At 43.2% G+C, this 26870-nt stretch overlaps 1 protein-coding gene and 1 long non-coding RNA gene across 5 annotated transcripts in view; one reads left to right on the top strand and one right to left on the bottom strand.

The window, feature by feature from the left end:
• slc20a2 (solute carrier family 20 member 2) overlaps positions 1-1693 on the bottom strand; it is a 70689-nt gene extending 68996 nt beyond the window's left edge. The window contains exon 1 of one of the 3 annotated variants that reach the window (XR_007956646.1): positions 1319-1596. The gene's annotated coding sequence lies outside the window, so the exon portion shown is untranslated. Of the gene's footprint in view, positions 1-1318 lie in introns of all 3 variants that reach the window. The other 2 variants (XM_052020137.1, XM_052020138.1) reach the window with 2 other exon arrangements.
• Positions 338-26621, top strand: LOC127572651 (uncharacterized). Of its 2 annotated transcripts, none has more exons than XR_007956647.1 (3): positions 338-459; positions 23592-23658; positions 26210-26621. It is a non-coding gene; the product is annotated as an uncharacterized LOC127572651 (long non-coding RNA). The 2 variants fall into 2 exon arrangements; XR_007956648.1 differs by lacking the exon at positions 338-459 and adding an exon at positions 618-739.
• Positions 26622-26870: the final 249 nt, after the last annotated feature.

The following is a 26870-nucleotide window of genomic DNA, read 5'->3' as shown; positions in this document are numbered from 1 at the left end:
CTGTCATAAGGTCATCAACCCCATACTCTGTTCTCTTTCCATCAGTGTAAACTAGGCTAAAATGGTAGAAGCTGCTGTTTGTAGGAGAAGTGCACCATCTCAGCATTAGAGTCTGACAACTGATCTAATGTCTAGGGAGACCGGGGGTTGAAAATATAAACTCAGGCTACTGAACCACACATCAGCATGGAAAACATCTGAGTGGTCACATGATATTCAGTTCACTGAATCACAAGTCACACAAGTTTGGATTGAGTTCTTATTGAACCCATCTCTGCTGTATCCAACGGCACCGTGTATTCATAGCAGGTGCCTCACATCCCCTACATACAACTGCGTGGCTTAACAGTCTGCCTCTGTGTTCTAATCCAGAGAACCATATTTCTAGAAACAGTTACGGATATGAATGGCGACATTCTGGAAAAGCACAGGATTGAAAGAGAAAACCAGTTGGAGAAGGTTGGTGTCATTGTGCTCGCCTTTCAGCCCCTTGATTGAATTCCAATTTTACTTGGACCTCCTGCTCCCCCCACGACTGCTGGCACTACACTAGCCGGACCGCCTCATTCACCGAGTAGCATGGCCAGAACAAGAACGAACTCACGGGGGTGGGTACTCTCAAACTCGAGGGCGCCCCGATTCAATAGCTCTCCTCAATAATCGATCTGCTGGAGACTGGGTTGACCACAGAAGATTCCCCGCTCCCCGGGTCTGGTAAGGGGACCGAGCGGCATACCAGGTACTCTTGGCGCCTGGCTGCACAAGAGGGCTCGTCAACCACGCCGCGAGGCCCCAACCGCGCCGCGAGGCTCCCGGGAGCGTTCCACGGCCGTGCCGCGCGCCCCCATTCACCCCGCCGGGTTCCACGGCCGTGCCGCGCGCTCCCGAGTTGTCACTACCGGGTTGGAGCTTCACGCTCACATGGAGGCGAACGCTTCCTATCCAGCCCATGTGGCTGCTACAGCGGGGTGAATCCCGCCATACGGGGTCCCGCTCTCCTCATGCCTTAAAAGGAGACGTTCGGTGGGGGGGAAACGGAGCGTTCGGACACCCGACCCTTGTCCTCTGCCTCCAGACACGGGGTCCGAGCTTTACTTTTGCGACAAATGAATCAGAAAAGAGCTGAAGGGGTGCTGAATCGATTGAGCCGCGGGGCTGTAAGAACAAAAAAGAGACAGTGGGGCCCGGTAACCGGGTGTCGTTTTAAAGAGAACTTAAATCTGAGCGAATTTAATCAGAGCAACAGGGAGAGAGAGAAAAAATAAATTTCATTAAACAAACTTCACGCTGACGACACGCTGGGCCCGCGCTCACTTACCAGGATGCGCCGCTATGGCCACTAGAAGTCAGAAGCTGGCCCAATCGTGAGATGGTTTCTCCGTCAGAAACGTGCCTGTCCCCTGGCCCGTTGTGAAACTGACTCTCGTCCCGGGACTGTTGCTGGGCTTTTCCCCCCAATTCAGACTTCAGAATGATCTAAACCGCCATGTTAACCCAAGTACGAGCTGAGGGAGCGGCTCTGACTGTCTTTATACCAGCGGGAGAGAGGAGGCGGAGCGGCCGCAGGGTCCCTTGTGGGTGGAAACAAGGGAGACACCGAAGTACACTGCTTATTACTGCGAGAGGGGGAAACCAGATACCGCCCCTGCACGCAATGTGTGCCGTATTGAACCAAACATTCGTGCCGTGCCACGAATACTGACACCACCTGCGCCATAAATACCACCACCAGCCGCACCGTAAATGTGGCTACAATTTGTACCATAAACATTATAACATTATCTCTGTCACAAATTAAACAGTAACTGGCGACCTATTAACACCACGAAAACCGGCAATGCATGGACCCTTGTCACCAGCACAAGTCTCGGCCTTTCCAGAAACTTCAGTACCAGTCAAACCATTAACACTGGCATCACCCCAACCCAGGGTCATCACCAGGCAATCCATTAACACCGTCATCAGCCAACTGTAGTGCTATAAACATCAGCACCATTACCATAAAAGCTACCAGCCACTCCATCTATAAACATAAACACATTTCCAAATATACCAGAAACAGCAGCACCCACACGGATTAAGACCGACTGCATGAATATAGCAACCATTCAGAAGCATGCCATAACCACCATACGTTTAAGCAGCATCAACTCCAGCTCAAACCACCATTAGTCCAGCAATGATAAATTCATCTAGCTTACCTGGATAGCACAGATCAGTGGATGGACTTGGGAAAATCTCAGACTGACCTCACAATCTACCACATTGCACCTTATTGTCTGCCTGCACTGCACTTTCTCTGTAACGGTAACACTTTATTCTGCATTCTACTATTGTTTTCCCTCGTACCACTTCAATGCACGAATACTGACGCCACCTGCGCCATAAATACCAGCACCAGCCGCACCGTAAATGTGGCTACAATTTGTACCACAAACATTAGCATTATCTCTGTCACAAATTAAACAGTAACAGGCGATCTATTAACACCAGCACTGCAACCGATGTGATGAAATGATCCGTACGGATGGTATGCAAAACAAACTATTTCACTGCACCTCAGTAAATGTGACAATAATAAACCAATTTACCAGGGATGGGGGTGGACTTTTATAAGGCAAATGCAGTATTCTCTGATTTAGAATGTCACCTACAGACACAGTTAGGAAGTCTGGCAATAGCACTGCCCTTCGGTATGTACAGTATAACCAACAACAGCAAAAAGTACAAATGCAGATCGGTCGGCAACTTTCAAGAGAGTGGACTAGTTCAAGATACTTCATGAAGGATCTGAAATTATTATCTATTCTTCCCACTTCTGTTTTGTAATGCACTCTCTGCTGAAGTTTTGCACCAAGACAATCTCTCAGGTGTAGACTTCATCACAAACAAAGCACTTGGGCTCAGAAAAAGCCACTGAATTATGTCCCTTTCACATTTTATAATCAATGTGTCTACTTAGGGACTCTACCTAATTTAATCTCATGAAAAAGCAAATTAATATGGTTTGCAGTTTCTGTAAGATATTCAGTGAAATTTCTCTCTGACTGCCAAAAATTACATAGGAATTATAAAAATGTTAGCTCATGCCAGATAAATACTAACCATCCCATGTTAGTACTTGTCTTGCACATGCATAGTCCAATCATGTGTCCGCTGTGTTCTCATATCCCAAATTTCCTTAAATCCTATATTTTTATCAGATCTTACACATTGATCTGGTCATTGCTTATTCATTCACCAACTCTGCTAATGCATTCCACAGCCACACACAATTTCAATCCTACACAAAACCTCTCTCTTATTATTATGCATTATTCAACTGTGTTTGCATTCACAGATGGCAGTTTTATGATCTCAACAACATGGGGATTATTATATTTCATATTCTGTCCATATTTGGATTTATGATTTTCAATCATTTAAAGAGATTTTGCTGACTCACAGCTCCAGTGACCCGGGTTCAGTCCTGACTTTTGGCGCTCTCTGTGTGGAGTTTGCATGTCTTCCCTGTAACTGCATGGGTTTTCTCTGGGAGCTCTGTTTTTTTCCTGCATCCCAAAGAAATGCAGGTTGGTTGGTTAATTAGCCACTGTAAATTGCTCTTGGTGTGTAGGTGGATGGTAGAATTTAAGGGGAGTTGATGGGAGTGTGGGGAGAATAAAGTGGGATTAATGGGGGATTGGTGTAATTGGGTGTTTGATGGAATGCATGGATTTGATGGGCTGAAGGACCTGTTTCCATGCTGTATAACTCTATGACAATACCTTTATTAAAAGATTCAGAATTGTTTACAGTATGACTTTGCAATGTTCACTCATATCCTCAGTCTTTATTTTCTAGTGGCACTCAATACCACATCTCACCCTATCAGTGCAATTAGTAGAGCCAAGAAAAATGAACAAATTATTACTAATAGAGCAAATCTTTACATTCATAACTTAGATCACAGAAATAACAAAACTCTCAACTGAATACCTTTAACATCTAAAAGTATACAGAAAATTCCTGGAAATAATTGTTTATCCCCACTTCCTAGCTCAAGATGACCATATCGGGAAAAAAAGTTCACCCTCTTATAGGATACATTTGCACTTTTTGTTTGCAATGCCACTTTAGCCCCAAGAACGTGCATACAGTTCAGTGATCTCACACAAATAATTAAGATCAGTGAATGTACCAACTGTACCGCCACTAACAACCCCTCAGTTTACTTTATCTTCACAATCACTCGTTTGCCAACAATCTCTTGTTAGTTAGGGGTCTGACCTAACATGCGTGCTTCATCTGACCTGCACACAATTAGTACCATACCCACACCTAACAAAGCATTCAACTAGAGTAATGGGGAACTGGCACAGTAGAGGAGTTGAGGCCAGCATAGATCAGCACTTGGGAAGCAAAGGCCCACGGGATATAGACACACCAAATGAACAATGGGTGATTAGTTTTATATGCAAAACAAACTTAGTTGTAGCCTCACATTCTTTTCAGCATCCTCTGTTCTCCTTTTCCTTCTTGTTTCTCTCCTCCTAGGCTCCTTTCCTGATCAGTGATGGCAAGGCTATGAAGCATGTAGCATACTACCACAAATATAGGAAACCACACAACCAAATACAGCAGGCTCCAACATAGTGGTCTAGGAAACAATCTTTCTTCAGTACATCAGTACGGGTACTACACCTCAAACTATTCTTGTTTGTGGCAATGTTGCTCTCGTTGTATGCACCTTGTACAATTAGAACATAGAGAACATAGAACAATTACAACACAATTCAGGCCCTTCGGCCCACAAAGCTGTGCCGAACATGTCCCTACCCTAGAAATTACTAGGCTTACCCATAGCCCTCTATTTTACTCAGCTCCATGTACCTATCTAACAGTCTCTTGAAAGACCCTATCGTATCAGCCTCCACCACCGCTTCCGGCAGCCCATTCCACGCACTCACCACTCTCTGAGTAAAAAACTTACCTCTGACATCTCCTCTATATCTACTCCCCAGCACCTTAAACCTATGTCCTCTTGTGGCCACCAATTCAGCCCTGGGGAAAAGCCTTTGACTATCTACCCTATCAATACCTCTCATCATCTTATACACCTCAATCAGGTCCCCCCTCATCCTCCGTCTCTCCAAGGAAAAAAGGCTGAGTTCCCTCAACCTGCTTTCATAAGGCATGCTCTGCATTCCAGGCAGCTTGTACTTAAGTTACTCATTGAGCTCATAGCTTATGTCTCCCACGAGCCACCAGCTGCTTAGAAAGGAGGGGAATGTTGACTCATGAACTCTTGTCTAGGAGCTAATGGTTTGTATAGAAACCTTGAAGTTAGCAAGGAATATTTTGATTTGGCACTCCACTTCCTATAGACAATTACTGCAACAGACATACAAAATAAGTCAGCAACTAACCTACAGATGGTTGATAATGCATTTAAATAACACCATTATGGGTACATGGAGGTGGAGGTAGAGAAACAGGAAATCAGTTGTACCATAAGGCCATAAGATATAGGAGAAGAATTAGGCCATTCAGCTCATTAAGACTGCTCTGCCATTCAATCATGGCTGTTTTTCTTTCAGCCCCATTCTCCTGCCTTCTCCCCATAACCCTTAACCACCTTACCAATCAAGGACCTATCAATCTCCACCTTAAATGCACCTAATGACTTGGCCTCTACAGCACTCTGTGGCAACGAGTTGCACAGATTCACCACCTTCTGGCTGAGGAAATTCCTCCTCATCTAAAGGGATGTCCCTTTATTCTGATGCTGTGCCCTCGGATCCTAGACTCTCCATGTCCACTTTATCCAGGCCTTTCAGTATTTGGTAAATAGTGCTTTAAGTCAGAAAGCATTGACCAGAATATGGAATGTCAAAAAACAGTGCTGATATGAAATCAGAGTCCTTGCTAAGTGATGTCATTATCTGCTATCACTGCAGTTCTCTGATAGATATTACATGTGTGTGCACTAACTTCTGGTGTCAGGTATATTTTGCATCTTTCAGGGACATAAAATGGCACACTGAGCCCAGTTTTGATCCCTAACTCCAAAATCTTTGCACTTTTAAAAAAAACAAATTTATCTTTTCATTCCATTTCTGTATTTGCTGCCTACACTGCCTCACACCTGTCTGTCAAGGAAGCTGTGTATATTAAGGCCCAATTAACTGTCAAGTTTGCTCCATTTGTTAAGCAGAAACTTAGGTAAAGGAGCTGCAGGATATGGTGACATTGACATTTTCATTTAATTGTCATTTTGTGAGATTGTGAATTAAAAGCCAATAGACTTGAGCATGTAATGTAGGCTGATACTTCAGTACGTAAAGGGTGTTCATTTTTTTTGAAGGTACTTGGCCTCATAGCACTATTTGAAGATTCTTCTAGGTGTTACTACCAATATTTATTCCTCAACCAACTTTACCAAAATTAATTAACAGGTCATTTATATCATTTCTGTTTGTGGGATCTGTGTGCACAAATTGGTTGCTGTGTATACCTACAATATATTTCAAATATACTGCATTACCTATAAAGTGATTTACGATATCTCACAAATATAAAGACATTGTATATAAATGAGAAATATCTTGACACAAATGCTGCACTTCTGTCTACCCTTGCACAAACCACTCTAAGTCACTTCCTAGCATAAAACCAAACAGGTGGTAAATGCAAGTTTTTGTACTGTAAAGAATTTGACACACTCTGCTCATAATTTTGTTTTATGCACATATCCTAATGTCAATGTGATGTGCATTTCCAAAGACAGACAATGCACTGAGAATTTACTGCAAAGTTTTTTTTGGAAGTCCCATCATCTGTACAGTTTGTGATACTGTTAGATTTGTGAGAAAAAGGAAGCGGTGGCTCTCTTGAGAAGAATGCTGTCTTGACTCAATTCTACTCACTATTTCTAAAATACATATGTGACCACGCTGGTTTGTATACTCATAGGCTGAAGTTATAAGCTGCTGCCTGATGTTTATTTTTTAAAAATGTGCTTTACTAAGCAGCTGATTTAAGTTTGAAATGAGAAGCTACATAAACTCCACAGTTTCTTTATTTAATTATGCAGTCCTTTCCAAAATAGTTCAAACTTTAAAAAAAATACAGCCTCTAATTATGATGATTACTGAGGTACAATCATGGAAAGCTGGTGTTTTTGTTTGTTCAGTCTTGCACTGGTCAGTCTCTTTGTGGCCATGACTAACACGATGGGTTCAAATATCATGGTACTCCTAACCAACAACTTCAAAGCTAAACAAGTACATCATCGTCCTATGACAACAATTTGGTAATTTAGTAGATTGCATGTTTTCAAGTCTGTGCTATTTTGAAAAGTATTTCAGAAATGAATGAAATAAATTAAGCGTCATTGCCTGTAGTAGCTTATCAATTTAATTCAAGGCATCATCTTTGTTTTGAATTACGACAAACACATTGTTGAGGCTTTTTTGCCAATTTATTTCATTGTTCCAACCACCTTACTTTTCTTAGACCTGCTAAGAAATTTCAGTCTTCCTGAGGTGGCTAGTAATTGATGTTGTTGAAGTAGGAATGTTGTATAAATAAAGGGTGAGCTGGTGGCGAGTAGGGGAGGGGAGATTGTATATTAGTAACTTACCTCATTGTTGACAATTCTTTCGTTATTTCTTCTAAAGTGCCCTCTCTGCCAGTCCCTGAATATAGTTATATTCTCAAAATGTTTTACTTATCCCCAGTACAAGAGGGTACTCTCTAATCCTCTGTTCACATCTTTCCCTGCAACAAGTTCCCTAACTACTAGATGCCACAACAGACAGAACTCCGTGTTATACAAGCAGGAAATTTTGCTAAAATGTGAAGAAGAGACTCAAGGACATTTGCAAAATGCTGTAGTCTGATGCAATGTAAAGTGGAACCAACAATCCCCAATTCATCACCATACAATTCTTTTAAAGTGTGTATGGGTCTGATAATAATCCAGGCTTCTGGCCTTGGGACTCAGATTGAGCACCAAGTGACTTGCCCTTGGAAAGGGATTATAGCGAACTGTGCTTTGGGCCCTGAGTTTTGTGGTTGATAGCAAGTTTGACTCCAGGGTTCTGGCTTTAGAAATGGGGCTAAAGGTGAGCCAGGATCCAGGCAACTGGCCTAGGGGGTGGGACTGACAGTGCCAAGACATTTGATAGTAGGTCAGAGGCTCCAGGTCCCTGGCTTTAAGAGTGGAGTTGAGGGTGAACCAGCTACCAGGTTTCCAGTGAGAGATGCCAGATCTCTCAGTGGTTTTGATGGGGCAGAAAGCAACTTTGTTCTCTCAAATAAATCAGAATGCTGGAAGCACCCAACAGACCAGGCAGCATCCATGGAGAGAGAAAAAAATAGTTAACATTGCATATTGATGACTAGTTCTGACACAAACTGGAAAGATTGGTGATCTGAAATTGACAAATTCTGTAAAGTGCCAAGTTGAAGATGAGATACTGTCCCTCAAATTTATGTTGAACTCTGTTGGAATGGTGTAAGAGACCAAAGACAGAGAGTGGGAGTGGATGGAAAATTAAAGTGATAGGCAACTGGAAACTCAGTCACCCTTGTGGACTGAATTGCAGTGTTCTCGAAGGTGGTCACCCAATCTACATTCGTTTTTGGTTTGTGATTCCATTTTTCATTCTTCCGATTCTACCAACGCTCATTCCTCTCATCATGCAATCTCAGGAAATTCATTAGCTGCCCCTTTACCTCCTCCCTTCTCACCATCCAGAAATCCAAATATTTCTTCAGGTGTGGCAGAATTCATTTGCAGTTTTTTTTTCCAATTTGGTGTATTGCAATCTATACTCACAAATGTGGTCTCCTATACAGTGGAGAGACCAAACACAGATTGGGTGACCGCTTTGCAAAGCACTTCCACTCAGTCCCCAAGGATGAACTGAGCTTCAGTTGCCTGGTCACATTCATTCTTCATCCTATTCTGTCCTCTCTGTCTTTGTCCTCTCAAGCTATTCCAATGAAGGCCAACATAAGCTTGAGGAACAGTATCTCACCTTCGCACTTGGTATTTTACAGCCCTCAGGATTTAACATTGAATTCAGCGACTTTGGAGAATTAGCCTTTCCAGTTTGTATCAGAGCAAGCTCGTTCTGATGAAACGTCATCAGCCTGTAACGTTAATTCAATTTTTCTCTCTCCTTAGGTGCAACCTGAACTGAATATTTTCAGCATTTGCAGTAAGAATCCTGAAATATTGGCCAAAGAGCACAAGGAACAATCGCAGGGACCAAATGTGTGTTTGCGTGGGGGAAGGGTGACCTGGGTGCTAGGTAACCAAGGTATTGTCTCTGCAGATATGAGCCTGCAGTGCCCGAGGCAATGGTCACATGATGGGTCAACCTGGACAAAGGATCGATCCAGGTAGGGGCAGAGAAAAGTGACCAGGGTATAAAAGAGTGAGCACACCGGTGGTGAGGTCTCTTGGATTTGGGCTCACCACAGGTTAGGTCGTGACTGATGCTGTGGACCGATTGGAACGGGGCGCTGCAGTTAAACGGGCTCAGGCGTGTTTCCGAGGTAAGTACCACTTGTTGTAACTTAGCAATAAAGTGTGTTGTGTGCTGGACAATCCTGCTTAACTCTGGCACAACAGCACTCTATTGTTGTCAGAGATGTGAAATAAAAGAGAATTTTCTATCTCACGGTTCCAGCATTGTATTTTCTCTCTTTCCTCTATTCTCAGTCATCTCTTTTTATTTACATCTCTTCCAGAAAGATCAGCTACAATTAACAAGCACTCACCAGTTTCTCCCAGGCAGCACGAACATCACTTTTTGTGTCATTCAGTCTCTCTTGGTCTCCAGCCTATTGTAGACTGGAGACCATTCTTCCCCCTTCTCAGCACCTTACAACATCTTTGATTTCTAACTTTTCCTAGGTCAGCAACATTGACTCTGTTTCTCTCTCCTGATATACTGAATGACCCATCAAATATTACCAGCATTTTCTATTTTATTTCATTTTTCAGCATCAGTAGACATTTTCTTTTGTCTTCCATCCTTTGTTTTCTCATTCATACAATTCTACTGCACGAGTCTAAGCCATCATCTCTACTTTGGAAAAAAAACAAATGATAGAATGTTTTAAAATGCAAATGTTGTTGTTGACAAAGCATTTTGAGCTGTCATTTTGTTTGAAACATTTTAGAAGGCTAGTGTGGCCTCTGAAATAGAACCTTGTTATTTGTCCTTCAGCAGGATTTTCATCTTTTTCCATTCACTTTTGAGGTCTCAGAATCTCATCTCAGAATTGCATACATAAAAGTGTGATTCTCCATAAAGAGAATCCAAGACCCCCCTCCCCTTCTTCAACTTATGGTGTTCACCTGTTGGTTGTGTTTATTTGTTTCATTGCCACTCATTATCTGTGTAGCTCTGCTGTTGTTACTTTCTCTGCATCCTGTGTTGTTCTCTGTTTTGATCCCTGCAATGATCTCCTCTTCCCCATATCCACTGTGACTAATGTTTGGAAACTTAGTAGCTTTCTGACTCACTCAGGGCTGGAGAACTGGTGCAGGCTGATGTCAACTGATGTAAAAATGTTTCTTCCACATTTGCCTAAAACCATATTTTGTAATCTGGTAGACCTGGGAAGCTGAAAGGGCTACAAATGAAAATCGATATTAAACACAACAGGGTACATTTCGTCCATTGACCATGTCTTGGATGCCCCAGCACCATTCCCAAGCTGCCAGACCAACAGTATTTTGCACAACCGATGCATAGGATCGATCCATGCACAGCATAACAACTTCAGGTACCACCACATCACACTGACCAGCAACTTTGATTGCTTAAGTTCTTGCAAAGCATCTAAAAGGCTAACATATAAATGCCTTTTGGTATTAATACAGTATTATTCTATTGCTCAACAGTGTAATGTATTTTGTGGGATAATGCAACCATTTTAGGGAGATAATCCCTTTTTCATACCATCTCTCCAACCCTGCCATTAACAGTTGCAGCAAATAAAAAGGGGCAGATTTTAAGCAGGAGGAATTTTCTAATAGGAAGGAATTCTGCTGTGATGGTTACCTGCCTGGTGGCTGAAGACCATGGCAATTTTAACAGCTGGGCTTCTCTTAACTGCATTTCCCTTTAACAAATATCAAAGCTGGCCACATGCTATGAAGGCCTGTTTCTGCATGAGTAACCTGTGAATGACAATTGTTGAAGCAGTATCCAGGAATGAACTGTTGAGCAGCACCATTCATGCCCAGATATGTCTATGAGTCAGATGCACAGGGGACCCAGGATACATACTGTTAATCCTGGCTATTCTTTAACAGATTTTTTTCTATATAAACTCTGTTGCAAGGCACACAAACATTGCGCTTCATAGTAGAATTTCTAAGCCCTGATCTCTGGTGTTCCAGGAGCCTCAAAGCAATTATACCGAGCTTTTGATTATTAACCAACACCTCATGTAATGAGCAGCTTTCAGCTGGTTAGTTCCCATTCTCTGGAATCGCTCCTCTGAATTCTCCTCCATTTCCCCTCTTGTGAGATCCTCTTTAAACCCACCTTTTCAACCAAGATTTCAGTCAACCTCTCCTATTCTCTCCACTCCTACTGTTGCTGCCCTTTCCCTTACATTCATCTGTGACTTTACATACATTAACAGCTCAAAATTAATCTATGCTGTTAGTTTTGACTTTATGAATTACCAATGTATAGACGTTTGATGAAAAGTGCATCAAACTGAACTGACAAGCTTCTTCTAGATCGGAATAGACTGGTATGTAGCTGTCAGTCTCTGGAAAATTGGGAATGCCATTGATTGCCTGCTGATACTCAACTGAGGGTGGGAAAGTGGGTTCTGTTGATTTTGCAGTTGAGAGAGAAGGATGGCAAAGTCATGGGCAGAAGTCTCTTAAACTTTCTTTGAGGGTGCAGTGAAGAAGTCAAAAGCTTCCTGATACATCACACTGTCTTTCTCACAGAGCTAATTTAAAATCAACCTCACTTTGATTGGCATATGAAAATTAGCTCCTCATCAGTTTTTAAGCGTGCACTAAGCTTTAAGGCAAGATGTAGCAGCACCTGACCAAGAAATGATTTGTGCTTTTTGTCATTGAGCACCCCACAAACTAATTATGGGAATCCTATACGATCCTCACTGCATTTACCTGGGCAGTATCACAAAGCCATGGGCCTATCAAACTATATCCAGAGGACAAATGTTAACTTCTTCTACCAAATAACATTTTTAAAAAGTTAGGATGATCCTCTAATTGCTAAACAGGGCATTTGGAGAGGGACAAAGTAATGAGAATGCAGTGCTAAACTGTGTAATTAAGTGTACTATTTGATGTGAATCTGAGTCATGAAGATGAGGAAAGACTGATCCTTGATAACTTCTATGGTCAACTTAACTCAGGCAAGCAAATGGCTTTTTAGCTCCTGAGTTGGCAGGAGAGGAAATTGGCATTGTTCCTGATCCCGACCCTTTCACCAGGACGTATTTGTGTTTGTACTCATGAGCATTCCAGCCCTGATTTTAACCAAATGTGCTGGGAAGGTTCGGGTTGGACACTTGGTTTGCTCTGGTCTGATCCACCACTCCATTAAAGTCAAGGGGCAAACCAACCCAAACCAGCTGGTCAGGCTAAGGGTATGCCTGGTGTCAGATATGGAAGACAAATGTTTGGGTAAGGGAGCAGAAGGTTGCTAAATTCCATGAAATTTCTCAAAGAAAAGCAGAACGCTGGAAGAACTCAGTGGATCAAGCGGCATCTGTGGAGGCAAAAGGTGTAAGTCAGCATTTTGGATCGAGACCCTCCATCAGGACTGGAGAGGAAACAGGAAAGATTGCCAATTTTTAGCAGTACACAGAGGGGTGGGATAGAGGCTTGTAGGTGATTGGTGGAAACAGATAGGGAGCAGATGATGGGCAGATGTAACCAGGAGGAGGGAGGGTAGATGGGAAGGATGAACAAAGGGAGAAGAAAATTAGGTGGACAGGTGAGTGTGTGTGGGAGGAGAACATCGCAAGTGTGGGTTACCTGAAATTGGAAAATTCAATATTCATACCATTAGTTTGTAAGCTTCCCAAACGGAATACTAGATGTTGTTCTTCCAATTTGTGCTTGGTCTCTGCATAGCAATGGAGAAAGCCAAGGACAGACAGGTCAGTGTGGAAGTGAGAAGGAGAGTTAAAATGACATGTAACTGGAAGCTTGAGACGGCTGTTGTGTGCAGTGCACAAGTGCTCTACAAAATGGTTGCCTAGTCTACATTTGGTACCAATATAGCAGAAGCCACATTGCAAGCACCGAATGTAATAGACCAAGTTGAAAGAGGTTCGGGTGAATCTTTGCCTCACCTGGAAGGTAGTGATAGGGGAGGTGAAGGGACAGGTGTTACACCTTCTATTGCAGAGGAAAGTGCCATGGTATGGGGCAATGAGGATGGGGAGGGATGAGCAAATCATGGAGTCCCGAAGAGAGCAATCCCTGCAGAAAGCAGAAGTGGGGGATGAGCAAAAGATAAGACTACTGGTGGGCTCACGTTGGAGGTGGCAGAAATGGCAGAGGATGATGTGTTGGATGTGGAGGCTGGTGGGGCAAAAGGTGAGGACTAAGACAACTCTATTGCTGTTCTGCTGGGGAGAGGGAGGGTCAGAGCAGACATGCAGGAAATGGAGGAAAAGACATGCAAGGGCTCCATTAACTATGGCAGGAGGGAAGTCATGCTGTTGGAAGGAGGAGGACATTTCCGAAGCTTTAGAGCAGAAAACATCATCTTGAGAACAAATGTGGTGGAGGAAGGGAAATTGAGAAAAAAATAACATTCTTATAACAACACACAAAAAGCTGGAGGAACTCAGCGGGTCTGGCAGCATCTATAGAGGAAAATGGACAGTCAACGTTTCGGTTCAAGACCCTTCATCAGGACTGGAAAGAAAGAGGGGAGGGAAAAAGGTGGAATATGAGGTGCTGTTCCCTAATCTGCATCTAGCTTCAACTTGGCAGTAGAGGAGACCATGGACAGACATGTCGTTGTGGGAATGGGAAGTGGAATTCAAATGGCTGGTCACCAGGGGATCCTGTTTAGTACAGCTGCCAAACAGTCTCCAACCTGACGGCATGAATGTCGATTTTTCTAACTTCTGGTAACAACTCCCCTCTGTCCCTTCTTTTTTTTCCCCTTAACTCTATGGCCCCTATCACTCTCTCTTTCCCCACCCCCACCATCTGCACATCACCCACACATTCGTCCCACTGGTTCTCCTCCCCACCACCTTCCCTTTATTCCATGATCCACTGTCCTCTCCTATATAATTCCATCTTCTTCAGCCCAGTCACTTCCACCTATCAGCTCCCAGCTTCCTATATCATTCCCACTCTCCCCCTCCCTCACCTGCCTATCACTCCCCTCACATGGATCCACCGATCACCTGCCAACTCTTGCTCCACCCTTTCCCCCCACCTTTTTATACCAGCTATCTCCCTCATTCTTTCCAGTTCTGATGAAGGTTCTTGACCCGAAAGGTTGACTGTCTATTTCCCTTCATAGATGCTGCCTGACAGTGAGTGAGTTCCTCCATCTTTTTGTGTGTTGCTCCAGATTTCCATCATCTGCAGTCTCTTATGTCTCCATCTGGCATTCTTATAAGCAGAGTGGGAAAAGGTATAGTCGTTTGCTGTGGAATTTATAGAAGATTTATAGTGGATTTGAAGTTCATGGATTTTTTTTTGTAAAGAATGAGACTGTTGCAAATATTTTGTAAATTCCTTTGGTGAAGTTAAAAGATCGTGAGCCAAATAGCCTACTCCCATATGTGTTTTTTCCAGTTACCTCAACCAAACTCCCAAGCACACATCACGTATGGTTGCAAGAGAGGTTAATTGCAGTTGTTGGAGGCCGATCTTTTTAGCCCCAGGACATCCATATCATTGGGTGCAGAGGAGATTTAAAAGGATGCTGCCTGGGATGCGGAGCATGCCTTATGAAAGCAGGTTGAGGGAACTCGGCCTTTTCTCCTTGGAGAGACGGAGGATGAGGGGGGAACCTGATAGAGGTGTATAAAATGATGAGAGGTATTGATAGGGTAGATAGCCAGAGGCTTTTCCCCAGGGTTGAATTGGTGGCCACAAGAGGATATAGGTTTAAGGTGCTGGGGAATAGATATAGAAGAGATGTCAGGGGCAAGTTTTTTACTCAGAGAGTGGTGAGTGCGTGGAATGGGCTGCCGGAAATGGTGGTGGAGGCTGATATGATAGGGTCTTTCAAGAGACTGTTAGATCGGTATATGGAGCTGAGTAAAATAGAGGGTTATGGGTAAGCCCAGTAATTTCTAGCATAGGGACATGTTCGGCACAGCTTTGTGGGCCAAAGGGCCTGAATTGTGCTGTAATTGTTCTATGTTCTATCACGCTAGGAACTCAAGATTGTGCTGTAAACCCAACCATCTTCAGCTGCTTCACCAAGTGATCATCCTAAGACTGGAGTGGACTTATTTACTGATGATGGCACAGTATTCAAATTAATTAGCAATTCCTCAAGTAATGAAACAGTCCATCCCCCCGCAACAATATCTGGATAACATTCAAACATAGGTTGTTAAGTAGCAAATAACATTTATACCACTTAAGTGCAAGACAATGGTCATCCCTTGGAAATAGATTCTAACCAGTTCTCTTTGACGTTTAGCACATAGGTAGATCATCACCTGCAGGTTTCTCTCCAGTTCACACACAATCTGGGGCTCATTGGCCCAGCAGACAGTTCCAGCAGCCCAGGTTCAATCCTGACCTCTAGTCTGCCTGTATGGAGTTTGTAATATTCTCTGTGACCAGTGGGCTTTCCTCCAGATACTCTGGTTTCCTCCCACATCCCAAGGTGCACTGAATGGTTGGTTAACTTGCCACTGTAGATTACCCCGAGTGTAGGTGGTTAGTAGGAGAATTCGTGGGGAGTTGGTGGGTATGTGGGAGAGAATAGGTTACAGGGAAATAAGTGAGGGAATGAGATTGATGGGAATCCTTTGAGAGCCACCACAAATTCAAAAGCTTCCTGGTTTGTCAAAAGGAAATATAAAAGTATTTTTAAAAATCCTGACACAAATATCTCATTCCTTCATCTTGCTTAATTTTAATCCTGGAACTTCCAATCCAGTTAGAACACCTTTGCCACCAGGTCTGCAACAGTTCAAGAAGGGATGACCATTAATTGCTGGACATGTCAGTGATATTCCAAGCAAAGCCCTAAGTACTTTAGAAATAGTGATGGTGAAAATATTAAACAAGCATTGGATGTCAGTTGGCACCAGACAAGGTTGGAGGCGTCAAAAGGTAAGGGATAATGCATCAAAGACAATGCATCAGAGATTGGGAAGAGGGTTTGGGCTTGGACCACAAGTGGAAGTCACGTTTATGGCTGCTATTGGTGCCTGATAGACAAAAGAGCAGATTAAAGTTGAGAGATAAAGCTGATAATAATCACAGCGAAAGTAGAAAACTTTCTATAAACCACAAAAGTGGCAATAAATAGGACTAGGAGAAAGTGAACAAAAATCAAAGAGGTCGCCAGGAACCGTGAGATGCCACAATACCTTATTAACTCATTCATCCATCACCTCCCAGCACCTTAACCACTACTCACTGAGCTCTTTAGTGGGAACAAGCACTTCTTAGAGCAGTTGCTATCTAAGTAAATTATAGCATTATAAGTGCTTTAAAAACAAATGTGCTGTTCTAAGCTTAGTAAAAGGGCCCAGGTAAAGAGGGGGATGGATATCTGGTTTAAAGGAGGTAACTGGGTGGTGGTCTAGCAGAAGAAATGTAAGTATTAAGGCCAGGAGAGCAAACTACTAAAAGGAATACCAGAACTTGTCATGTTCCCCAGTCATCAGAAAGCTGTTCACAGCCAATGGATTACTTTCCACATGGAGTCACAATTGTCACATGGGCAGACGTAGCAGCTGAGTTTCACACAGCAAAATCCTACAAATAGCAAATGACACAGGTGACCAGATAACCTAGTTGGATAATGATGGCAAGTGATAGAGGGATATGGGCCAAATGGGACTTGCTCAGGTAGGCACCTTGGTCAGCATGGATGAGTTAGGCCTGCTTCCGTGCTGTATAACTCTATGACTTCATGACTCTATAAATGTTGGCTGCATCAGTGGGAGAACCCTCTGCCCCTCTTCAAGAGGCTTAACATTATCCAGGACAAAGCAGAACATTTGATTGGCATCCCAGCTAGCACCCTAATTTTTCACACCTTCCACCACATCCTTGATGAAGAGCATACTATTAACTAAATGAACTGTGTTAACTCATTAAGGCTTCTTCAACAAACTAGTGACTTCTACCATCTACAAGAGCAACAGGCACATGGGAGCATCACCACCTTCAAGTTCTCTGAGTCATGCACCACACTGACTTGGACGTATAGCACTGTTCTTATCACTAGGTCAAAATCCTGGAACTTGCTGCAAAACAGCAGTGTAGGAGCATCTTCAACACCTTGGTGGCAGCAGTTCAAGAAGGTGGTTCATCAGCACCTCCTCATGATTAATTAAGGATGGGCAATAAATATCAGCCTCAACTTTGATGCCCAAGCCCCATGAAAGAACTGAAATAAGCCCTATGGGATCCATTTTGTCCACTCAACCAGGCAGAATGGGCCTCAATTAAATGACTTGTTTGAAGGATGACATCATATTGTGGAGAACTCCCTCAATATGGGGCTGAAACATTAACCAGGATTAGCTACTTAAGTCATGGAGCTCACAGCTTTTCTGGGTCAGAGGCAAGATATCCCATGTAATAACAATTTTCAGCCAAATACATTTTTCCTTGTATGATCACATACATACAATGTTGGAAATGACTGCTTCCAAAATATCTGTAAAGCATTCCTATCTTTTTTAATGGAATGTTATAATGAGTTGACTAATACATAGTTAAAAGATAGTCATAAACATGTTAATTTATTGTTACCAACTATAATTTTGAACACAGCATGGTTATGCTTCGGCGTGAATTCAGTTAATTGGACAAAAACCAATTGCTTTGCATAAATTAAACCATAGATCACAGATTTATGGCTGATGTTCTTCAGTTTAGAATAATTTTGAAAATTAGGTTTTTTCTTGGACTTCTACCTTGTATCTGTAATTCTAGTTTGACGCACAGTAAAGTTACATGGAGCAGCAGCTTATGAGAAGGTGAAAAATGTTTTAGTGTGAAAATGTTGCTTCTCACCTGTGTAACCATATGTGTCCACAATGATAATCATACTCAACTTTCTTCACAATTTTCAGTTAAGCCTTAGTGATTTTGTGCACCTCAATATAGTGTAGAAGCCATTTGCAAGTTAATGGGATTTTCAGACCTATCCAATCCAACAAGTGGCAATGTAACTCCTTGGGATAGAATCCACACTTGTTTTTGTTAAATTGAAGCCCCTTTTAGAGGTTCAGCTGAAGCTAAAAGAGCCCATGACTCTTTTTAAAGATCATTGAGTTCTCCCAGCTTCTTGCCCAACTTTTATCATTTAAATGACATCACAATGTACAATTATGGAGTCATGTATCAGATCATTGTTAGTGGAGGTTCCCATCTGCAAATTTCTTGAAAAAGTTCTATACATAACAGTGAGTGTAAAGTCAGAATCAGACTTATTATCACTGACTTATATGATGTGCAGTGTAGTATTTTGAATCACACATTTATATAGCACTTATTTTGGTAAGTTTATTCTTCACTCTAAACAAATAAATCACATCAATTCCAATATTGATGGGAGTGATTCCAATCAATGAAACCTTCAAATTCAATTTCCTGCAAAGGAACTTGGTCCAAAATGTGAATTTTCTAATTTTATTTAACAGGTTTTTTAACTAGTAGCTTTAGAACCCATACCAAACTTATGCCTGGTAAAAGTAGATTGGCATTTGTCTTCATTCAGCCAACTCTTCTAGCAAAGGTGGCAAATTAGTATTGAATTCAGTAACTTTGCCAACATGTGTTCAGCTGGCATCTAAGGTTCACTGGACACCGCCTTCACAGTCATAAGGTCTTGGGATTCAGATTTATTGCGGGGGGTTAAGCACATGTTGTAGGCTGACAATCAGAACAGTTATTTTAAAAAGATTGAACCATGATCCTGCCTGCATTTTTAGACGTGTATATATATTAAAAAAAAGAGGCCAATGTGGGAACTGCAAACTCTCCCATAGATTGAGTAGGTGGTGGCTGATGGGGCAGGCAGGTGGATAGTAAATGAGATGCACTCGAGGTTCTCCGTACCATTCTGCAAGCTCCTTCTCCACTTTGAACAGTTGTGGGCCAGCAGTTCCTGCAAAGTGGTGTCCATGTTTTCCAGGGTCTTGCCATGGACCTTTATTATTGGAGGGTGAAGTTGTTCAGTGGGGGTAGGTTGGTAGAGGACCTTGGACTTGCGCATGTTGAGTGTAAGGATCTTCACTGCCAAGGTTCAGGACTTCAGTGGTGATACCACCTACTCCTGATGCCTGGTTATTTTTGAATTGAGATTATGGCCTTCTTGACTTCTTGTCAGCCAGGAGGTTGGCAACAAAGCTGGCCCAAGTAGTTTGTTATAGAATGGAGTCCATTATCCTTGCATCAAGGACAGAGTCATGGTTGAGGAGATTTCAGAAGCATTCCTTACAGTGGGTAGTCACACCTCTGTCCCTGATGATTTCACCCAATTCTTGGTTCTCAGCCGGATGGGCCATGAGTATTTGTACTATGGATGGCTCTTATACCACCAAAGAACCAATGCATATCATGGGTGTTAGTGAGTTACTGAGCCTCCTGCACTCTTTCCATCTATCATCTGTTTTCTGCTGGGCCTCTGCTTTCAGATGTCTGTAAAACCATTTCTCATCCCTTGAATAAAGGTGAAGCTTTCACTCCAGGAACATTTTATTTATGCGGTTGATTATTTCCTCAATGTCCTTGTCATTCTCACCAAACAAGTCCTTGTTCTTCTTGGTAGAGGAGATGAGAGTCTCTTCACAGGTGCCAAACATGGTGGACTTCAGGGCAGCCTTTATATTGTGGACACTCTGCAGCTCCCATAATTTGGGAGTGAACAGGTTGCCTGCAAGGTGCTGTCTGAATAGAGCTGCCTTTGTGGTGTCCTTAAAAACATTGATTTTGATCTTGAACGCTATCACCTTCAAGTTGTCCTCAAGTCTTTTGGAATTCCCAACAAAAGCATAATTGGCATACCAGTCATAAGGATTGCAGTGCTCAAAGTAGAAATGCCATCATTAGCTCCTCAAGACAATTAAACATCTATATCAACCAAACTCTGTGGTACCTATCTCTGAGTAAAAGGGTCTTGGGTTCAAATCCAACTCTCGTGCAAAATGTAAGTTGATGTTTCAGTGCAGTACTGAAAGGGAGCTTCAGAGTTGGAGATCTGGACTAGAAAATGGATCACTTAACACTACCCAAATTCAATTTTAAAAAAACATAATTTTAATTAAAAACGTGGACTTTGAGTTGTAAAATGTCCAGAGTTTTCGTTCCTTGTCCTCTGTGCGAATGATGCTGTAATGTATGGAGGACTCCACACAGGTGCAGTGGTGCACCCCTGGATGCCACTTCAATTAACTTCAGTAATACTTGCATGGAAGTAGGCTTCCAAAGGACCTGTGATACCTGCTTCAGTACATCTTAAAGTGACCGGTCTGAGCAAGTTCCACACTGCTACCAGAAACCCAACTCAAGTTGTTCCTCCTTAGGACAGGTAAATACCTGACTTCCTTTCTGTGCTCCACATTATCAGAATCCAGTGCCTGTCAGTAGACCTCTACATCTTGAGCCTCAGGTGCAACTGAATTTCCCAGCAGCAATCCTTGAACAAAAACATTTGTCTTTCTAATCAACTTCTTGGCTGTCATCTTTTTTTGAAATCTTTAAAGCAAAGACATGTCTCTTACTTCCACTAGTTGAATGTAAAAGATTGCACAAGACTACTTGTAGAGAGAGCAGGGCTGTTTACTTAGTCTCCTAGGCAATACTTCTCCTTCAAGTGGCATGAACAAATCTTATAATTCAATTGTTATCACACTACCTTTGCTGAACTTGTCGTGTACAAATTGATGGTTGCATTTCATTCAGTGACAAGATACATCCGGGGGTGTTAAACAATTTGAGGATGAGAAAATCCCTACATAAATTCAAGTTTTCTTTCTTAGCTATGGATAAGCATACTCGTCAGCACCACCCATATCCCACATCCCAAGAAATTTTTTTAAACAGTAACTTGAGCAACAGGAGTTACAATGAAAACAGCAACAAATATGTGCAATGTCAACTGACTTTCAGGGTGAATGGTTGCTTCAAGGTGCTTTTCAGAAACTGTTTATGGTACAGTCCCTGTCAGAATTTCTCCAAGAGAATGAGAGCTCAAATGGCTTAGCTGGGCATGTGGGGTTTTGGAGCAGAGAACTGGGGAGATGTTATTGAATTTACATTTGACAAGGTTCCCCGTGGCAGGCTCATTCAGAAAGTCATGAGGTATGGGATCCATGGAAAATTGGCTGTGTGGATTCAAAATTGGCTTGCCCACAGAAGGCAGAAGGTGGTTGTAGAAGGGGAGTATTCGACCTGGAGGGTCGGTGACTAGTGGTGTTCCACAGGGATCTATTCTTGGACCCCTGCTCTTTGTGATTTTTATAAATGATTTGGATGAGGAAGTGGAAGGATGGATTGGCAATTTTGCAGATGGCATGAAGGTTGGTGGTGTAGTAGATAGAGATCTTGGGGTCCAAGTACATGGATCCCTCAAAGTTACTGCACAGGTAGATGGGACGGTTAAGGCGGCGTATGGTGTGCTGGCCTTCATTAGCTGGGGGATTGAGTTCAAGAACCGAGAGGTAATGTTGTAGCTCTATAAGGCTCTGGTTAGACCACACTTGGAATATTGTGTTCAGTTCTGGACACCACATTATAGGAAGGACATGGATGCTTTGGAGAGAGTGCAGAGGAGATGTACAAAGATGCTGGCTGGGCTGGAGAGCATGTCTTATGAGGAGAGGTGGAGCGAGTTAGGGCTTTTCTCTTTGGGGTGACAGAGGATGAGAGGAGACTTGATAGAGGTGTATAAGATTATGAGATGCATAGACTGGACAGCCAGCATCTTTTCCCCAAGGTGGCATTGCCCAATACTGGAGGTCATCCATTTCAGGTGCATGGAGGAAAGTTTAGGAGAGATGTCAGAGGTAGGTTTTTTTTTGAAAACACAAGAGTGGTGGGTGCCTGGAATGCACTGCCGGGGTGGTGGTGGGGGCCGATACAATAAGGCCATTTAAGGGACCATTAGACACGCACATGGGTGAAAGGAAAATAGAGGGTTATGGGAGGTGAAGTAGAGAGGGATATAGATTGAATGGGGATAAGGTTTATATAGGTCAGCACAACATTGTGGGCCGAAGGGCCCGTACTGTACTGTTCTATGTTCTGTGTTCTAATTTTTTAAAATGTGTGCTCGTGCTTTCCTGGTGTGTGCTCCTGATGCCAAGAATGGCAAAGTTTTGTCTTCAGCAAAGGCATAATGTACATTGCTGACTAAAGAAAGTATATCAAAATCTCCCTTGTAACATGAAGTATGTGTATGGATCCTACTCCCTGTTTTCATGATGTTCACTCTTTTATCTTCATTTATAATATGCCAATATTCATAATGGCAATTTTCTCATGTAAACCATTGCCTGTCCTATTGTAGATCAAGGCTGCAGTCCCTAGCTGGAGGGGAGGGTTAAATCTCCCATCCATTCTCTATTTACACAGCTAATTTTTTTTCTTAAAACTCTAACTCTTATTGTTGTAATTTTATTATGATTTTATTTTCTTCATCATGATTCGTTCCTATTTGGAATGCTCTACCCCTTTTCCATGCCATGCCCAATCTTGCCTTTGAGTTCATATTTTCTGCTGACCTGCAAGCCTTTAAATTCCTTTCTTGATGATTTCTCATTTTGCAGTCTTGCCACAAAGCCTTCACCTGTGTGAACTACATTCCTTAGTCAGCTCCTTGACCTGCCTCAGAACTCTCCCCAAGCATTTTAAAGCTTAACATCCCACAATAGCTCCTGCCCTGAATTAACTCCGCTCTTCTCTGCTTCCTATCATCATGTTGATGAGCAGCACCACCTTAGAACCTTTCTGCTATCACTAAGAAACTTCTTCTGCACCCTCTCCAAGGCCTTAACGTTCTTTGTAAGGTTCATAATTGGACGCAATACTCCAGTTGAGATCTTATTGACTTCTCTGCTTTTGTTCTCACTGCCTTTATTTGCAAGGCTTCCAATCCCATACATTTTCTTTTCAAAAGTGACCTTTTCAACCAGGCCGGCCACCTTCACTGTATCATTTGTAATGTTATGAACTAACAGTGCTAAGTGTCATTAGAATGTGGTATGGGTGAAATCAACATTTGCACCAGAAGTCCAGCTACAGTTCCATCCCATACTATTTATATCAGGTGGCACTGACCCACCAATAACCTGCCCATCATAACTGGGGATGGGTTTTCAGTGTCTGTAAAGCTGTTTCAATTGTGTTTTGTCAGGACCAATCTGTTCCAGATGTCATCCCAGTCCTGGTCTAAACATGGACCAAAGAGCTGAATACCAGAGGTGAGGAGAGAGAGCCTATCCTTGACATTAAGGCAACATTTGATCAAGTGTGCCATCACGGCACCCAATTAAAATTGAGGTCAATGGGTAACAAAAGGGAAATTACTTCAATGGTTGGAGTGATACCTTTCACAAAGGAAGATTGTAGTCATTGTCAGGGGTCAATCATCCCAGCCCCAGGATATCACTTCAGGAATTCCTCAGGGCAGTGTCCTAGGCCCAACCATCTTCAGCTGCTTCATCACTGATCTTCCTTCCAGCATAATATCAGAAGTGGGAATGTTTGGTGATGATTGCACAAAGTTCAATTCTGTTCACAACTCCTCAGCACCCCAATACTTGCCTACAATAACCGTGTGGCTAAGCACAGCTCCTGTGCCATCTTCAAATTTGCCAATCACACTGCTGTTGTTGGACAAATCACAGTTGGCAATGAGTCAGCTAACCAGAGCGAGATAGGACACCTGATTGAGTGGTGCCACAACGTCAGCAAAACTAAAGAGTTGATTGTTGACTTCAGGAAGGGGAAGGAGGGTGAACATGCGGCAGTCTACATCAGGGGATTGGCGGTGGAGAGGATCAGTAGCTTTAAATTCCTGGGCATTAATACATCAGATGACCTGTCCTGGGCCCAGCACATAGATGGAATCAAAAGGAAAGTGGACCAGCATCTTTACTTTCTTAGGAGGTTAAGGAAGTTTAGCTTGTCACTGAACACTAACAAACTTCTGCAGATGTACTCAGCAGGCCAGGCAGCATCCATGGCGAAAAGCAGGCAGTCAACATTTCGGATCAGGACCCTTCTTCAGGGCTGAAGATAGGACAAGGAGAAGCCCAATATATAGGAGGGAAAAGCAGAGCAGTGATAGGTGGACAAAAGAGGGAAGGCAGGGTGGACACAAGGTGGTGAAGGTAGATACAGGTAAGAGATAGTGATAGACAGTTTCACTTTCGATTCCTCTCATTTCTACAGACCAAGGGTGCAGCTATGGGCACTCGCATGGGCCCCAGCTATGCCTGCCTCTTCGCTGGCTACATTGAACAGTCTCTGTTCCAAGCCTACTCTGGCCCCATTCCTCAACTGTTTCTCCACTATATTGATTACTGCATTAGTGCCACTTCTTATACCCATGCAGAGTTTGACAGTTTATTAAATTTCGCCACAAATTTTCACCCTGCTCTCCAATTCACTTGGACTATCTCTGACACCTCTCTCTTTCCTCAATCTTTCCATCTCCATCTCAGGAGGTTCCTTATCCACCAACATTTTCTACAGGCCCGCTGACACCCAGAACTGCCTCGATTACTGCTCCTCCCACCCTGTCTCTTGCAGGGACGCTATCCCTTTTTCTCAGTTTCCCTGCCTCTGCCACATCTGCTCCCGTGGTGAGACTTTCCACTCCAGGACATCCGAGATGTCCATCTTCTTTTCTGACCAGAGCTTCACCTCGACTGTGGTCGAGAGAGCTCGCACCCGCATTTCTGCCATTTCTCGCACCTCTGCTCTCACCTCCACCCCTCCCAGACCCAATAGGGATAGGGTCCCCCTTGTCCTCACATTTCACCCCACCAGCCTACATATCCAACACATCATTCCCCTCCACTTCCACCATCTCCAACAGGACCCCACTACCAAGCATATCTTCCCCTCCCCACCCCTTTCTGCCTTTCGCAGGGACCGTGCTCTCTGTGACTCCCAAGTTCACTCCCCTCTCTCCACCCATCCTGTTCCCACCCCGGGAACTTTCCACTGCCCCCACCATAGGTGTAACACCTGCCCCTACACCACCTCCATCCAGGGACCCAAACAGTCCTTTCAGGTGAGACAGAGATTCACCTGCACCTCCCTTAATATCATCTACTGCATTCGGTGCTCCAAGTGTGGCCTCCACTACATTGGTGAGACCAAACACAGACTAGGCGACTGTTTCACAGAACACCTGCGCTCCACCTGTAACCTGCATCTCCCCGTTGCCAGTCACTTCAACTCCCCTTCCAACCTATCACTGATATGTCAGTCCTCAGCCTCCTCCACTGCCAGGAGAATTCCAAACGCAAACTGGAGGAACAGCACCTCATTTTCCGTCTTGGAACCTTGCAGCCTAACGGCATGAATATTGAATTCTCCCACTAAGTAATCCCCACCCCACTTCCCCACACCCTCCCCCTCCCCACCATGCCTTTTCTCTTCTTCCCTTTCCTAGCCTCCCTCTCTTTTTTCTACCCCTTTTTTCCCCCTCTCTCCTTACCTTTGACCCATCCCCCAGTGGATCTGCTCTCCTCCCCTGCACCTGCCTATCACTATCTCTTACCTGCATTTACCTATCACCACCTTGTGCCCACCCCGCCTCCCCTCTTTTGTCCACCTATCACTGCTCTGCTTTTCCCTCCTATATATTGGGTTTCCCCTTTTCCTATATTCAGTCCTGAAGCAGGGTCCTGACCTGAAACGTTGACCGCCTGCTTTTCTCCACAGATGCTGCCTGGCCTGCTGAGTTCCTCCAGCATCATAGTTTTTTTTCATCTAGATTCCAACATTGTTTCTCTACAGATGTACTGTTGGAAGTCTCCTGACTGGTTGCATCATGATCTGGTACAGCAATTCAAATGCACAGGAACGCAAGAAGCAGCAGAGAACAGTGGACTCTGTGCAATACATCACGGGCACATCGCTCCCTGCCATCGGTGGTATCTACAGGAAGCACTGCCTCAAGAAGGCAACATCTATCATCAAAGATCTCCACCATACGGGCCATGCCATCCTTTCACAGCTACCATTGGGCAGGAGGTACAGAAGCCTGAAGTCCCACATCACCAGGTTCAAGAACAGTTACTTCCCTTTAACCATTCAGATCTTGAACTAATCAGCAAAACCTTAATTACTACAGTTTAGCAACACTATGATCACTTTGATTACTTTGCACTAAAATTGACTTCTTTTGTTCTAATTGTGTTCTTTCTTGTAAAAATTGTGTACAATTTATGTTTAATTTATGTTTTTTCTTGTAAATACTCCTTATATGATGCAATGTGCCTGTGATGCTGCTGCAAGTAAGCCTTGAATTGCATCTGTGCATACATGTACCTGTGCATGTGACAATAAACTCGACTTGACTTGAATAAAACCTAGACAAAGTTCAGGCATGGGTTGATAGGTGGCAAATAGCATTTGTGTGAAAAAGGTGTTGTATAATGATAATCTCTGACAAGAG

Source organism: Pristis pectinata, chromosome 7 (genome assembly GCF_009764475.1).
Source record: "Pristis pectinata isolate sPriPec2 chromosome 7, sPriPec2.1.pri, whole genome shotgun sequence".
NCBI lineage: Eukaryota > Metazoa > Chordata > Chondrichthyes > Rhinopristiformes > Pristidae > Pristis > Pristis pectinata.
The sequence above is the reverse complement of the archived record's forward strand: the minus strand, read 5'-3'. Positions and strand labels throughout refer to the sequence as shown.